Genomic DNA, 17,452 nt, shown 5'->3' with positions numbered 1-17,452 from the left:
TTATGAGAATCATCAATTGAAGTAATAGAGTTACCAAATGGCAAAAAGAATGAGTAAGGAAAAATATTTTTATGAAAGAAAACATTCCTAGTCACAAAACTAGGCTTGGAGTGAAGATCATACAAAACATATCCCTTTGTTCTAGATTTATAACCAAGGAAAACACATTTTAAGCTTTGAGAATCCAATTTAGTTCTTCGAGTATTGGCAGAACTAGCATAAGCCAGGCAACCAAAAACTTTTAGATTAGAAAAATTGGGTTTAGTAGAATAAACCAATTCATAAGGAGATTGATTACTGAGAAAAGGAGTGGGTAACCTATTAATTAGATGAACAACCAATTTAAGGGAATAGGACCAGAAAATGTTTAGTATTTTTGCTTGAAAAAGAAGAGCATGACACACATTAAGAAGATGTTGATGCTTCCTCTCAACAATCTTGTTTTGTTGAGGAGTTGCAACACAAGAAGTTTCATGAAAAATACCCTTGCTATTATAAAAATCATTAAGAAGAAACTTCTTGCCATTCTCGGAACGTATTTTCTTAAGCTTGCAAGAAAACTAATTTTCTGTCAAATTAATAAAGTTTTGAAGAAGAGATCTGACTTTAGTTTTATTTTTAAGAAAAAGAATCTAAGTAAATATGCTATAATCATCAACTATAGTCAAAAAATACTTGTATCCAAATATAAACATGGATAAGTTAAAAAAATTGATGAGATTTACTAATGCTGGAAGATTATTTAAGACGTTTTTGTTTGGCAAAAGCACAAGCATCACAAGCAATAATAGAAGGAGAAAAAATATTAGAATGATCAGAAACAAGAAGTTGTAAAATTTTATTAGATAGATGACCAAGTTTCATATGCCACAAGTTACAAGGATTAACATTATTAATGAGAGCAGAATGTGGTAAAGAAATATTTGTGTCAAATATACTCAAGTTACTTCTTTCTTGAGAACTATCTAAAAGATAAAACATGCCTTGATGTTTTCTAGCTGATCCAATTGTTTAGAAGGTATTTGTCTACACAATAAGACAAGTATTTTGGGAGAAAAGCATAAGACAATTAGTAGAATTAAGCAATTTAGGAATAGAGATGAGTTGAACAGAGAATTCAGGAACAAAAAAGGTGTTGTGAAGGATAAGAATGCCCAAGACAATGGTACCCGAGAATTTAGCAACGACAGAGTTTTGGTTGGGTAATTGTATAGAAATAGGAGAAATAGGTTTGAGATTTTGAAATAAAGATTTGAAAGGAAAAATTTGGTCAGTAGCACCACTATCTAAAATTCAAGAAGAAAAGGATAAAATAAAACATGTGGGTTTAGTAGTACATTGATGAACAACAGTAGCTATGGAAGAAGAATCATTTTGTTGGATCAAGGCGAGAAGAGCTTCATACTGCTCTCTAGAGAAACCAAATTGAGCTTCAGCTTTGTCATCCTTCCTGGCATGAAGATCGGTAGTAGAGGAGACAGTATCAACCATACTAGCATGAGTAGAAGGCTTGGAAGGAGGAGGTTGGACTTTAGTGTGTAGGTTAGAGCCTTAAGGCAAATCATTCTTAATCCAACAAGAATCAGAGGTATGATTGGTTCGGTGACAATGGTCACAATATCTAGGATTGCGGCCACCAGACCGAGGAAAGCGTCCTCGTCCATGATTGCCAGAGAAGCCACCGCGAAAAGTTTTACCTATCCCTTGTGAAAGGCAAGATTGGTCGTAGAATCATGAGAATTAAAATGAAAAGTAGCCTTAAATTCACGTTTTTATTGAAGAATCAAAGAAAGAGTTTTCACTGGAGTAAGCATAGGCTCCATAAGCATAATTTTGGATCAAACTTGAGAGAATTCATCATTCAGGCCACGATGAAATTTGATGAAACAATCATCATCACGCTTTTTTTTGAATATTGGAAATCAAGCCACATGTGCAAGGAGAAGCATAGGTACAAACAAGAATCATGTGATACAAAAAGAGTTCTTTCCATAGGATCTGAAGGCGTGTGTAATATTGAGAATGGTGGAATCACCTTGTCGACAATTCTGAATTTCCTCCTGTAAATCGGCAATGCGAAACTTATCCCCATGAGAGAATCATTGAAGAAGATCGGTCCATATATATGACGCAAACTCCATCCACATAATAGATTGTGTAATGGTGGGCGTCATTGAGTGAGTGAGCCACGAAATTACCATCTTGTTACAGCATTTCCAAGCTGCATGCAAGGGATCATTAAAGGGTGGACATGGAAGGGTGTTGATAACAAAACAATCATTGTTTTTGGTTTCCAACGCAACGAGCATATCATGTCACCATTGCGGATAGTTGTTATCGGAAAGAAGAGGCGACACCAAGACAAGAGTAGGATTCTCACCGGGGTGAAGAAATAGGGGATGGGCGGGATTTGTTAGATGATCAGAACATGGGTTAAGGTGCACATGATTTGTGGGAGAACTAGAGGATGACGTAGTATTGGCCATGGTAGGAAATCAACAAGAAAGGAGAAAATACGGAGGCAATTTAAATCTGATACCATGTTAGATATGTATAAGCCATGAGAGAAAGAAGAAAAGATACATACAAAAACGCCCAAGAAAGGTTTGGTGAAAAACAACTCAAAGAGAGTTTGGTTGCTTATTGATTTATTAGAATCTTTGTTCAATATATAGAATACAATGTCTCATCATATAAAGGGAAAAGTAAAACCTAATAAAACAAAATATTTGATAATAATAATAATAATAATAATAATAAAAAAGAATCAAATATATGGTATCTCTATCAATTTAAATAAAAGCATAAAAGCAAGAGATATATAATATCTTCATCCATTAGAATAGTTCCATAGAAAACATGTAAAAATAGTTATTAATCTTTACAAAATAAATAAATAATTATATTGTAAAGGATAAACTAAAAATAAGTAATTATGGATAAAAGAGAGAATCACCTTTATATTATATCTATAGTTTATCTTTTGTAATGGTAATTGATTTGCAATTATGATTACTTTAGTTTAGCCTTCACATAAATATATGTAATATGCATCTAGCTCCTTTGTACTTCTCAATAATAATGTATCTTTCAATGTTATTAGTGATAGACAGCACACATGAATGAAACTCACTCGCTCACTTCCGTTCTGTGCCTTAATATTATATATGCTACGATTGCAATGCTAAACTAACACATCATGATGTTGCTTTCATCAGTAATAAGTATCGTTTCACAATATTGTTTCACTCACAAGACTCTTCTGTTTCGCCACGTAGCTCGCAAGATCTCCACAGTTCTTTAGCAAAAGCAACTTAAAAATAAAAAATTAAATTCTATTTTATGAAAATATTATCCATACATCATAACGCAATTAACAAGCAATTTAAGGTGATTCTATCAACATGATCTTATATTTGATCTCAATCCTCCACCACAAAAGCTTTCACTACATCAATATTTTACATTCAACCCGTATCTAATTAGTCTACTTTAAAAAGAAACACCTGCCATTAAAAGTCTACTTTGAAATATCGATTCCGTTAAGATTTTATCTTTAAAGGTCCTTCAATGAACAGAAAAAAATTAAATATTTAAATTGTCTTAAACCTCAAATTCTAAATAATATGATATTATTAAGTGTGATAAGAATAATTATTTATTTCACATTTTTTCCGATCAGTTTAGCAGTTGTTTTTAAAAATTATTAAATAAATAAATAAATTTGAACGTCTTTCTCTGAAGCAATGATAAGGAGGTTTGAAAGTTGTGGACGAGTTTATTCTTCCAACATCTCAATACTTAGGTGAGAAATTAACACTAAATTTTTCCGAAAAATTATTTTACTAAAATATAGTATTTTATGGCATAATATTTTTCTATTTAGTAATTTCTCGTGACATTTTATTTAAATATAATATTGACTGGTTTCAACATTGTGACTTACAAAAAACAACTGCGATTTTCTAGTTATTTCTAACATTGTCACTTAGAAAAAATCAACTTAAATAATATTATTTTATATCTATATATAAATAGATTCTTTTTTGGTGTCTATTTTTTTTCACTTTTACCCTTCAAATTACTGTTTATTTATATTTAATTTATTTTTAAATTTAATTATTTTTCTAATATAAATAAATACAAATATCTATTAATACAAATTATCAATTAAATTATAAAAATTATTTATAATATCACTGATCTTTGTTATTAAAAAAAAAGTGAACATATACATGTGTGTAGCTCATGTATTTTTACCAATTTTGTGTAAAGCGGTTACCGAAAAATTAAAGATGATAAAAAATATCAGTACTATACATCAGAGATGACAACCGGGTGGGATGAGAATGGTTTTTGCTATCCCATAAAAAAAATCATTCTCATCCCATACCCAAACTCAACAGGTATTAAACTTTCGTCTCATCTTCATTTTCATCAAATAAAGGGTATATATTCGTATCCATACACATACTCACTTTTCTACTGTTTCAATATTAATCAATTAATTTTATAAATTAATAAAAAACTATGACAAAGGAAATATAATATTATCAAATATTTAATATTAAGAGAAAGAATGTTTCTTCGATATCAAATATTTAGAAAGAATTTATATTATAATTGACTATGAATATTTTAATAATAATGGGGACGAGGATATGACGGAGACGAGTATTTTGGTGGGTATGGGAACAAGAATGGGGCGGATATGTACATCCTCATACCCACACTTATACCCAGTCAATACGAGAATTTTCAGTCAAAATGTGGACGGGTTCAGGCTAGAGATGGCAAATAAACCCGCCTCCGTGAGTATTGCTCGAACTCGTTCCCGTTTAAACGGGGAATTCCAGCATTGACTGAGTATGGGTATGAGTATGAGAAATTTTCGACTTTTTCAATTGGGTATGAGGATGTATATAACCCCACCATAATACTCGTCCTCGTCACATCTCCTTCCCTATTTAAATTATTAAAATATTAATTAATTAAGTAACCATATATATATACTTTCTATTTTTTATTTCTTATAATTATTTGGTTTGTCATGAAATTCATTCGCATTTCCAATATATTTTTTATCTTATGATAACATTTATGTAATTATGTTAAAATGATCTATGTTAATTAAAAAAAAATTATGTCCCACATTTGATTATTTCTATTATTTTTTAATATTTTTTTATTATATATTTTCCTTTAACATGAGAATGTTTAATACTCTCAATTTAATTGTTTAATAGCATAAACCTTTCATTTCCTAGTAATAAAAAAATTATGTACTTACTATTATTTTTGTTTCATTTCAAGAACTCTTTTATTTCGCTAAAACAATATTGGTTATTTCTCAAGCATTGAGTATATATGTTAATATTTGAAAAGTTTTCTTAGATCTCTAAGGTATTTTTCATCTTATCATACCCTAAATTATACATTTATTTTTTCTTTGTGCGATTTCTTTCAATGGTCTCTCAAATTGTTTTTAAGACACACATTTGTTAGTTTTTTTATATTTTTATTTGTTGTTTATTCTCATCATGTAGAATACTATTTCGATATATTTTATCTAATTATTTTTTACTTTAACTTATTATCAATCATACTATAATTTTTTTACTATAATTGTATAAATAACTTTTCTTTACTACAATAAAAATTTAATGTAATTGCCATGAATATTTTTTTATCACCATCTAACATATATTGGAGTTCAAAAGATATAATATCTATGTCAAAATTTTATTATTATGTTTATTATTTGTTCTTTGCGTCATTTTGATCGAGTGATGTACTATAACTTTTATTAGTGTATAAAAAAGAAATTTATTAGAATTTAAAAAATTGAAGTAAACAAACATTTAAAATGTATTTTAATTTGAATATTTGTTTTCCTTTTATATTTTTTTAAAAAATATTTTTAAATTTTATCAACTAGGTTTTATTAATGTTTGCAAATTTAATAAATATTTTAGTTCTCATCAGATTTTATTTGGTAATGTAATCTAAAATGTAAAAAATTATAATTTATTTTAAAGTATTTGATATCGAACAAACAATCATCCTCCTAATATTGAATATTTGATAATATTATATTTCCTTTACGTAATTTTTTATTATTTTATAAAATTAATTAAAATTAATATTGAAGTATAAGAAAACAGGTACAGGTTTGGGTACGAGATTATACTCGTTACCCAGTGGGGATGGGGATGAGACAAAAGTTTGATACCCGTTGGATCTGGGTACGAGAATGAGGATGAATTTTTTCTACGGAAATGGGTATGGGATAGCGAAACCTTTCTCCGCCCCATTGCTATCCCTAATTTAGGAAATATCCATGGGGATGAGTTTATTTTATGGAACGATAATAAATGAGTATTTTTAGTAAACACTCATGTGAGTTAGTATGTTATTTAATTATTTGTCTACACTATCGTAGAATTAATATGTGAATATTTCACATCACAATTTTCAGTGATGTGAATTTTATTTCAATATTTTTTTAAAATTTAAGTTTCTAGTAGAATAATATTTTAGAATTTAGTTTTATATATATATATATATATATATATATATATATATATATATATATATATATATATTTAGATCTAAATATGAATTTAGAAGTATGTTTAAAAAGATTAACTTTTTAAAATTTACATTGTATTATATAAGTTCAATTTAATTTTTATGAAGATCAAATTTAAGTACATTAATATTTTAGTTACAATTTTATTTCAATTAAATTTGATTTTAAAATTAATTTTTTATCTAAATACTTCTTTCAAATAATTTCATTTATAATCTTTTATATATAAATCACTATAAGAAAATGCTTTATTAGTAATTAATTTTAGTGATCAAATATTGTTAGTCACTATAGTGACCAATTTAGATACCAATTTAAAAAATAAAAAATTATTGCTTACTAAAATAATCACTATTATAAATAAAAAATTATAATTAGTCACTAAATTGGTCATTAATTAATTATAGACCAATTTAGAAACTAAGTCATTTTGGTAGCCAAAATCTAGGTAACTAATTTTTAGTGACCAAATTTCTTTTGATAGGTAATTTTGAAGACCAATTTAGTGACTAATTATAATTTTTTTATCCATAGTAGTGATTATTTTAATAACCAATAATATTTTACTTTGTAAATTGGTATATAAATTGGTCACTATAGTGACTAACAACTTTTAGTCACTAAAATTAGTTACTAATCAATTTTTTTTAATGAATATAGATTATTCATGTGTATCCGTGATATCCATTATGAATGATACTTATTAGTTTTACAAACATTCAACAAATAATGAAACAAAAATTTTAAACAAGACGAATGAGGCTTTTTGTATTTTGGGGTCCATTCGAAGTCAAATTTGTATAAATGGGTTCGTTATTTTTTTTTGCGAAAATAGGTCAAGTCGTCAAGGAGGAGGACGACATTGAAGGTGAAGTCGTCCTCCCCCAGACCGGTTTCTTTCTATTTTTTGTAAAAAGGTGATGTCATCTTCTGGCAGGACGTTTTGTTCATTTGGAAAAAGTGAAGTCATCCTCATACATGACGACTTCACTTTTTTTTTCATTTTGATTGTTTTTTATTACTAACTATCCCACCCCATGACCACCGTAACGGTCACCACTCGATCTCAATCCTCCACCACACCGCTGCATTCAGCTCCTTCGTCCTCTCGTAATCCAAACTCCAGCGTCGTCTCATCGCTACTCTTCTCCGTGACACTCTGATCTCCGACCAAAAGCACCTCAAACTCACTGCAGACACTCTAGAAAGCACGACATCCTTTCCCATCCCCGCCCTGCGCACCTCCTCACTCTCTCTCGTGGATAAGCTCCTCCTCCCTCTTCCCGACTTCGAAATATTTGAAAAAGAAAATAATGAAAAGTGAAAAATTTGAAAAAAACTTAAAAATAATAAAAACTGAAAAGTTTGAAAAAAAAAATGAAAAGTGAAGTCATCATGTTAGAGGACGACTTCATTTTTCAATTAAACCGAAGTCGTTCTCAAAAACGACGACATCACTTTAAAAAAAAACAAAACCTATCATAGAGAGGACGACTTTACCCTAATGTCGTCTTGCCCTAGAACAACTTGACCCATTTAAAAAAAAAAATTAACGGACCTTATTTTATAATCTTTTAGTCAAAAGAAATTATTTTACAATTTTCTTGTCAAAAAGACCATAGAAAAAAAACCGACAGATGATAAGTAGGTAGTATTTGTATCCTTGCCGACTTGTTGCTGCTCCTACTTGTATTGGAATTGATAATTTGAGTTGAATATTAAAATAATCATCACAATTATCCATATGGATGCCTTTTTATAATATTCATGTTACAGTTAACCTTCTGAACGTGAATCATAAACAGCCATTTATTTCGTACAAATCTACTAGAAAAAGAAAGCCTTATTATTTTATCCTTCTTCATCAATGCCTATATCTTCCTTATCCATAACAAACCTTTCTATCCTCAATGGAATTCTTTAACACCATAAGCAGCTTTGCTGACATAAAAGGATAACTACCAAATCACTCACTTTACGTCATATTAACTACAACGAAGTAAAAACGAAATCTAGGCTGAGCTAATTAAGAAATAAGTGATTCATTTGCAACCATAATAATTTATAACACTCAATATTTTACTTTTACTCAACAAGTTTTACACTAACCTAATTAAAATAACATTTACTTTAAAGTGAAAATTTTCAAGTAATAATTAATAAACCATTTTAGAAAAAGTATATTTACTAAATTTGTTTATATGACAAAAAATCTAGTCAGATTGGCAATCTGCTACGAAGCTTTTCGGTGTTTAGGATCGTCCAGGGTTTGGTTTCGTCACCTACAAAACCTTTGCGTTATAGAAAAAAGTTATAAATATAATTTTAAAGTTTTGATTGATTATAAAGTAACTGGAGGCACGTCATGCACATAGAAATCCAACTTCACTAGTGCACACTATTGGTTTTGCATATTTTGCTGGCCTAGGAAAGTGGATATCACACATCAATCACAGCACCATTGGCTCATCCTTCTAGCTTTGGCAAATTGCAGGTATTGGGATGGCAAAGAAAACCAGAATTCAGTCATCTCAGTATTAATTAAGTCATCAGATACACTTCAACGCACTGATATATATATATATATATATATATATATATATATATATAATTATGCAGAAATTGATGACTATAAATACCAATGCTTGGCCTAATATTTCCTACACCAGCATCCATAAGTTTCTAAGATAACAACCACTTCTTTCTTTCCTCTTCAGCAAACAACAATGAGAAGGGTTGGTAGTAGTACTAACAGCATGTTAAGGAGAGTCTTAAGGTTCATTTTCTTAGTCTTGATTTTAAGTGCAGGAAGTGAGTCACGGCCTTTGAAGCCTAGAATTGTAAGGGACGTGCGTGGAATCTCGAATTGGACACCGATTCTACCCATTGCAGAAGAAGGTGGACAGCGTGATGCACAACGATTGAGTCCTGGTGGACCTGATCCTCATCATCATTAGCTTCTATATGTAAATCAACTTCATGCGTTTTCATAATATGTAATTCTCATTTACGTAACTTTCACTGTCTTTTTTCTTCATCTAACTTTATACACATATCGGTCTCATGATCCACGACTATGTATTTGTCACAATAAATTTTGTAATATGGAATGCAATAAGACTTTGTATTTTGGAATACATAAAGAAAATTATAACCTTTCTCCTCATTTTACGTACTACACATACCTACATCATTGTTGTCTCATTTTAGGATGATAATATATAGTGTCACATCACGATTAAAAATTATGCTAAGAGATGATTTAAATATATATTTTATTAGAGATGCATAATAAATTAGAAATTTCAAAAAGATAATTTTATAATATACAAACGGATGTATATAAATTTTTATAATTTTATTTTGTAAGGTCAATATAAATTTAATGTTTATTTTTTAATATAAAATTTATTTTAGTGGAGTTTATTATTTGTTAGAGTATATTATTGATTTTTATTAAATTATTTATTAATATCTAATTTGACATTAAAAATGTATATGTTTCGACCAAATAAATGTTTTGAAAATCACATATCAATAAAAGATAAAACAAATTAACAATGTACATACTAATTTTATATGATTGAATTATTTTTAAAATTTTCGTCTTTTAATATTCTAAAACTTCAGTAAAATCAAGTATTACTTGACTCCATAATATTACCTTAACGTACTTAAATTCGAAAAATAACATACCAAAACGATATTGAGTGAAAGCATGTTAAAGCTGATCCACATGACTATATAAGCAAAGTGCATGCACATCAATCATATTGTGTGATTCATCGTGCTGTGTCTAACTGGATTGAGGATAAGGTAAATGGCACTAAAATTAAAGATGGTGGAATGAATGTAGAATACGAAGGCCACAATTAGACCTTTTTTTCTTATTTGATAAATTTAAAAATATTTATGCGTGACAATTTCTTAAAAGCTTAATATTTAAGTGTTGCTAACATTTTTTTAGCTCTAATATATAGCCGTTTTACCTTAGGCATGGCGTCATATAACTGTATGTGTGTCACTAGATAAAGCCTTCACGATTCATTTTATTTGTGTTTATGACTCTTGGCGTCTATGTTGAACCTCTATTAGCTAATGAATGAATATATATATATATATATATATATATATATATATATATATATATATATATATATATATATATATATATATATATATATATATATATATATGTATTAAAAAGATAGTTTTTACCTAACATACAGAATATGCAATATGTACAATAACATAGTCAACTCATGTCTTATCCTTATATATGTTTTTTTCATTTCATATTGTCTCACTGAAATAATTGGAATTAGCTAAAACATAATAGAATCCATATAACACAAATTAAGAAAAAAAGTTATATGCTTAAGTTAAGATCTTGAACTTTTTGGCAATTTAGTTAGGTCGAGGCTCTTTTTTTTTTTTTTTTAAGTTGTGCTTTCCTCAGCATCATGCTTTAAAGTTTTTAAACTCTATCTGTTCTTTCTCAAATAATATTGAAACATGGTTCCGTATAATTAATGGAAAATAATATAGTAGGCACAGTGAAATAATATGGAAGTACAATACAATGTGTTTGGTGGCGTAACTGTAACGCCCCATTTAATTTAATACATAAAATTAGAGGAACGTCACACAGAGATAATCAACAATACAGTCCTGGGGTTCATAACGTCACCCCTACAAAATCAGGCACACCACGATGCCAACAAAAGCGGGATAACAGTTTAACTAAGAGTTTATATCCAAAGACAACGAGTACAGGGGCCATAGCCCTAAAGAAGACATGAAGAAGAGAAGTGTAAGCTTCAGCCCAGATGGCTAAGTAGCGGAGTCGCCATTCCCTTGTTGCCCATGAGAACCTCGCCCATCTGCTCCCATCAACCAAGTTGATGATCATCGCAAGAGAGAATAGCCACATACATCACAACCATGCAACAAAACGGGTAAGCTAGAGCCAACAACATATTCATCATGCAATCAAATATATTTTCCTCATCTCATATCCACATAACAACCAAACATGTTATGACTCTTCACTCAATACACTACGACTCGACTCGACTCATCCGAATACGTATAACTTGGTCAGATTCAGCGGACGCTCGCACTTGTGGTGAATACCCCTACTCGACTCTGAGCTGCTCATCTCCGAGCTATGTGTTACAAGTGTTACGATGAATCAAATCTCTCTCACCACAAGGTTAGCCCTTAATGAATTTCAGGCCTCCTGCTACTCTCACCACAGGGGTCAGTCTGCTCTAAGTGAGACTAACTGGCCCCTTAGAGTGTCAGGATGCAGTCCTTACCTTGAATCCTTACCTAGTTATACAGATGGGGCACCACCATGGGCACCCACTAACAGGGGCCATGGAATTACGTCCCGACCACTGAAGCGCGACCCCAGAGGTCTCACCTAGAGACCCCAAGGAATTACACGCTGACACGGACCAACATTCATAAAACAACATTAAGAGAACATCAAAAGCATGTTTACAATTCCATACTCATCCATGGGATTTACTCCGCATATGCATCACATTTTGAATCCATACCTCTGATCATCACCGTCCCATGAGTCTAGGGTCTCATCTCATGTCAATACCATGTTCCTTTAATTTCAAACCACACATTCATTTCACATGTTAAGTCTCACACCAACCCATTCATCCACAATTCATGAATCATGCCAAAAATATACTTCATGCTCCATTATATTCATGTCTATCATCACACAATCATACACAACCAAAACGGATCACTCGGGAAACATCAAACATCCAAATCACAGCACTGTCTCGCCCAGCATCTCGCTCAGGCTGAGGGGTCTCGCTCAGGCGAGACATGCTCGCTCAGGCGAGCCTCCCCCTCGCCTAGGCGAGAGCGCTAAAACATGGGCAGGAGCAAACGCGGGATCTCGCTTAAGCGAGATCCCTCTCGCCTGGGCGAGTTGCCTGCTCGCTCAAAAGTTGAGCGAGTCGCCTGGGCGACTTTTCGTGCAATAGCACTAGGCGAGCTCCCTGTTTAATCTCGCCTAGGCGAGATTGACTCGCTTGGGCGAGATTTACAGGTCTCGCCACTATCCTTCACTGCAACAACCATGAATATCAAACCAACTATGCATACAACGCATTTAATCACACCAAAACGAAGGGTTTATTCATGCAATCAGTAACTCACTCAAGAACAGCCAAGACAACACCAAAAGACTGAACCCTAACTTCCCGTACCTGGAAATGGGTTCGTACAGACCTCGGCACTGGACTCCGGAGCACCGCAGCTCGAGTGACGGACCTAAGAACTGGCGGAACAGCGGTGGTCACGATTATTTTCGGACTTTAATCGGTGGAAAACGAATGTAAAGCTTTAGGAGGTAAGTACAATAGGTTTAGAGTTACTTACGTGGAATAGAAACCCTTAAGCTCGCGTGACAGTCGAACGGAACCCTAGCGGAAAGGGGGTGGCGGCTGCAGCTCAAGGCAAGGCAAAACTTTTTCTGAAAATGGCAAGGAACTCTAGGTTTAGGGCAGACCTAAGAATTTTATACATTGGGCCGGCCTTAGGCCCACTCACAAGGGCAACCCATCAACTTTAAGGCAGAATATGAAAATGGGGCCTTACAGTAACCATTTACAAAAATTGGATAGAAGAGAAAAAAAATGGAAATTTTTAAAATTTTTGTATTTCTCCTCAAAACTATTAATAAATAAAATAACTACTAAACCGAATCACAGTATAAAAAACAATTCTAAAGAAAAGGCAAATTACTGTACGGAAGTTGCTATAGCAAATCTACGGTAAAAGTAATGTACCAAATAAATAGATAATACACAATTTCAAATGATTTTACATTTTTCTATTTGTGTAAAATTAAAAGCTTATAAGTTTTTTTTTAAATGATTTGTCTATATCTTTAATATTCATATATATATATATATATATATATATATATAACTAAAAAGAGAAAAAAAACCTATAGATTTATAGGATATATAATAATGATAATGTTCTTACATAGACGAGCATTCCAAATGTTTCAAGCTTCCAACTTCGGGGATACTCGTCCTCTCCCAGACAAATAAAGGTTGTGCATAGTATGTTAGTAGGTAATGCATGTTGTAGTTACTAGAAAAACGTCACATGTTACCTTGTAAACTAAGGGATTGATTGAGAAGCTCAAGGATATGAACCTGGGTATGCAGTTGAGTGAAGATTCCATCAGGTGTAGTGTTCTAACACTAACCAGTGATGTGTTGGAGACTATACGCGATCAACAAAAGAATGATGTCGAGCTGAACAGTTCGTGAGTTGGATAGGGATTGAGAAAGGGAAGGAATACAGGATAGGATCAAATGGTATCCTGAGATTTCGCGATAGAATTTGTGTACCTGGAAATTAGAGGCTGAGGAAACAGATTATGGAAGAGGGACATAAAAGTCGTCTTAGCATACACCAAGGTATGACTAAGATGTATCAGGACTTAAAGCAATCCTTTTGGTGGAATGGGATGAAAACCGATGTGGCCGATTTCATGGCATCATGTTTGGTATGTCAGAAAGCCAAGATTGAACACCAGCGATCGGGGGGTACACTAGAACCATTAGATATTCCGCAAGGGAAGTGGGACAATATTCCCATGGATTTCGTGACTCATTTACCGAGATTTGTGAAAGGGTATGACTTAATCTGGGTAATAGTGGACAGGTTGACAAAATGTGCCCATTTTCTCGCCATTAATCAGAAGTGGTCCTTGGATAAGCTGGCAGAGTTGTATGTTTGAGAAGTGGTCCGGTTGCATGGTGTGCCAGCTAACATAGTATCAAACATAGACCCGAGATTCACATCTCGCTTTTGGCGGTCCTTGTAGGCAGCGTTGGGGACCCAGTTGAGGATGAGTTCTGCATACCATCCACAGATTGACGGGCAATCAGAGCGGACGATCCAGTTGTTGGAGGATTTATTGAGAGCTTGTGTGTTGGATCATATGGGGGGCTGGAGTGAAGTGATTCTGTTGGTAGAGTTCACGTACAATAACATCTACCACTCGAGTATAGGTATGACACCATATGAGGCCTTGTATGGGCGACGATGCAGGACACCGCTATGTTGGAACCAGGATGGTGAATCCCTGGTATTGGGTCCAAAATTTCTGCAACAGATTTCTGAGAAAGTCAAGACAATTCAGGAGAGAATGAGGGCTACTCAAAGCAGACAGAAGTCATACGCAGATAAAAGGAGGCGGCCATTAGAGTTTGAAGTTGGGGACCATGTATTCCTCAAAGTGGCACCGATGGCAGGTATTGGTAGGGCCATCAAATCAAGGAAGTTAACACCGAGATTTGTTGGGCCTTATCAGATTTTGAGGAGAATTGGCGTTGCAGCTTATGAGATCGCCCTGCCACCGCACTTGGCGAATCTGCACAATGTGTTTCATGTCTCCCAGCTTAGGAAATACATAGCAGATCCATCTCACGTGCTAGAGTCAGACGATATTCAGATCCGGGAAGACTTGACGGTGAACACTGGACTAGTGCGGATCCTCGACTCGCAAGTGAAAAAGCTGCGGGGGAAGGAGATCAAAACCGTGAAAGTGCTTTGGGACGAGACTACTCAGGAGATGACATGGGAAATGGAGGATCACATGAGGCAATCCTATCCTCACTTGTTTCCTGGTAAGTCCTATTTTCGGGGACGAAAATCTTTAAAGGTGGGGGTAATGTAAGACCCCGGAAAATTAAATAGTTAATTAAGAAATTATTTAATAAATGCGGGTAATGGAAGCCTTTAAGGCATTTAATGCAGAGGGACATGACATGGAAAAGTACTAGCTCAAGTGGTTGAGAGTACTTTGGTTGTGTGAGAGGACTTGGGTTCAAGTCCTATGTATGCCAATTGTGTGTGAATTGATTGATTATTAATTTTATTAAATTGCAGGGTTATGTCGGATACTAACATAATTATATAATTAGAGGATTTAACACAAGCATGTCTTGGTTGAATTGGTTGTGTCCTAACTTTGGAAATTCAAGGGTGTGTGTTCAAATCCTATTCATAACGAAATTGCTCTCTTTATTTTTTCACTAATGAAATAGTGGTCTGATGTGAAAGAGAGGGAAAACTCTAGAGGCAATGGGCAGGTGAAATGTTGCTGGTGTGCCTGAATTTTCGTGCTCTATGTGTTTGGGTTTGGAATTTTGTGGTGTGCCTGAATTTTCGTGCTCTATGTGTTTGGGTTTGGAATTTTGTGGTTTTGTGCACTGTATGATTAACCCCTTGAATGGAGTATGTTTAAGGTAAGGGTTTCTTTTTAATGCATGATTGGGTATGGTCTCATCTCTGGTTTGAGAGTCGAATTGGGGAATTATAACCTATTCTAGTGAAGGAGTTGTAAATAATGTAACATTGGGTGATTTGGTAATGAGCAAATTGTGTCTTAGGATGGTTTTGTGGTGGGGAATTGCGTTCTACGTGTGTAATAGTGAAAATGTCTGGTTTTCTCACCCAAGCGAGCCAAGCTCGCTCAGACTAGAAAACCAGAGACGTGAGAATATTGGTACGTCGACCTCTCGCTCAAGAGAAGGCTCAGAGTTTTGAGCGACAGGTTATCTCGCTCAGGCGAATGCATCTCGCCTAAGCGAGAAATCGAGAGTTGTGGTGCTCGAGTTGGTGCATCTCGCCCAAGCGAGAGGTTTTTGCCTAAGCGAGAACTCGTGTTTGTTTTTGTGGAGTGTTTAACTCGCCACCTAGGCGAGGGCGTTGATGTTAGGCGAATGGGGGGCTCTCCTAAGCGAGTTCTCGTATCTTGTTACTGTCACAGGCTCGCCCAGGCGAGGGAGCCTAGCTTAAGCGAGTCAGGCCTGATCGCTTGAACTAGAGCTTCTTGCCTAAGCGAGATGTGTGGTTTGTGTGTGTGTTGTTTGAATGCAATTGAGGCGAAACTTGGATCAGGGGATGCTGTGCCATGAGCGGGTAGGTTCATGGATGGAGGTAACACGTGATGATATGAGCGGGGAGGTTCATATTCAGTTACTCTCGTGTGAGGATACGGGCGAGGTAGGTTCGTATGGTTCGGCTCACACTCGAGAGATGCTGCGTGCGGGGAGGTATGTAGCTGGTGGATCACGTGTGTTGGACTACGGACGGGTAGGTCCGTAGAGTAAGACTACGAGCGGGGAGGTTCATAGAAGCAGGACCACGAACGGGTAGGTTCGTGCGAGCATCATAAACCCTGAGTCCAAGGCTAACAATGTTAAGTGAATTGAAGGTTGTAAAATCTTGAGAAGTTAGGGACTGATCCAAGAATTAGTTGGAATAGAATAAATAGGTGTGCTATTGTTATTTCTGTGTTATTATATGTTATTTAATCTTTTATAAGCTCACCCTATCTGTTTGTGTATGGCGATGATCGTGTAATTCTTTACACGGGAGCAGATGGTGTTTTAGGTGATGCCTAGAACGCTCAGGCGACGGAGTGAGGGCTAGCTGGGATTAAGCTAGGATTTTGTTTATGTTAAAACTTATGTTTTTATTTGTTTTTGGAAATTGTAAGGTTTAAATGCTACGATTTTAATATATGTGGCGCGATGTTTAAACAATCTAATTTTCCCACGTTTTGGGAATATTAATATCATGATGTTTTTTTTTCTATCCTTTCTTTATGTATTTATTTAAATTAGTAATATTCCTTAGGGATGTTACAGTTGTCATGGTATGTCCTTACATCATGAGATCCTAGTACATCTAGGCACGGGTGACCAAGTTATACTTGGACATATATGGTACACTAGCCTCCAAGTTTGATATGTATATATTCGAGTCTTGATGTTGCGGCCATGATGTTGGTATCCA

The sequence above is a fragment of the Vigna unguiculata genome, chromosome 3 (assembly GCF_004118075.2).
Source record: "Vigna unguiculata cultivar IT97K-499-35 chromosome 3, ASM411807v1, whole genome shotgun sequence".
Classification (NCBI taxonomy): domain Eukaryota; kingdom Viridiplantae; phylum Streptophyta; class Magnoliopsida; order Fabales; family Fabaceae; genus Vigna; species Vigna unguiculata.
This window is presented reverse-complemented; position numbering follows the sequence as displayed.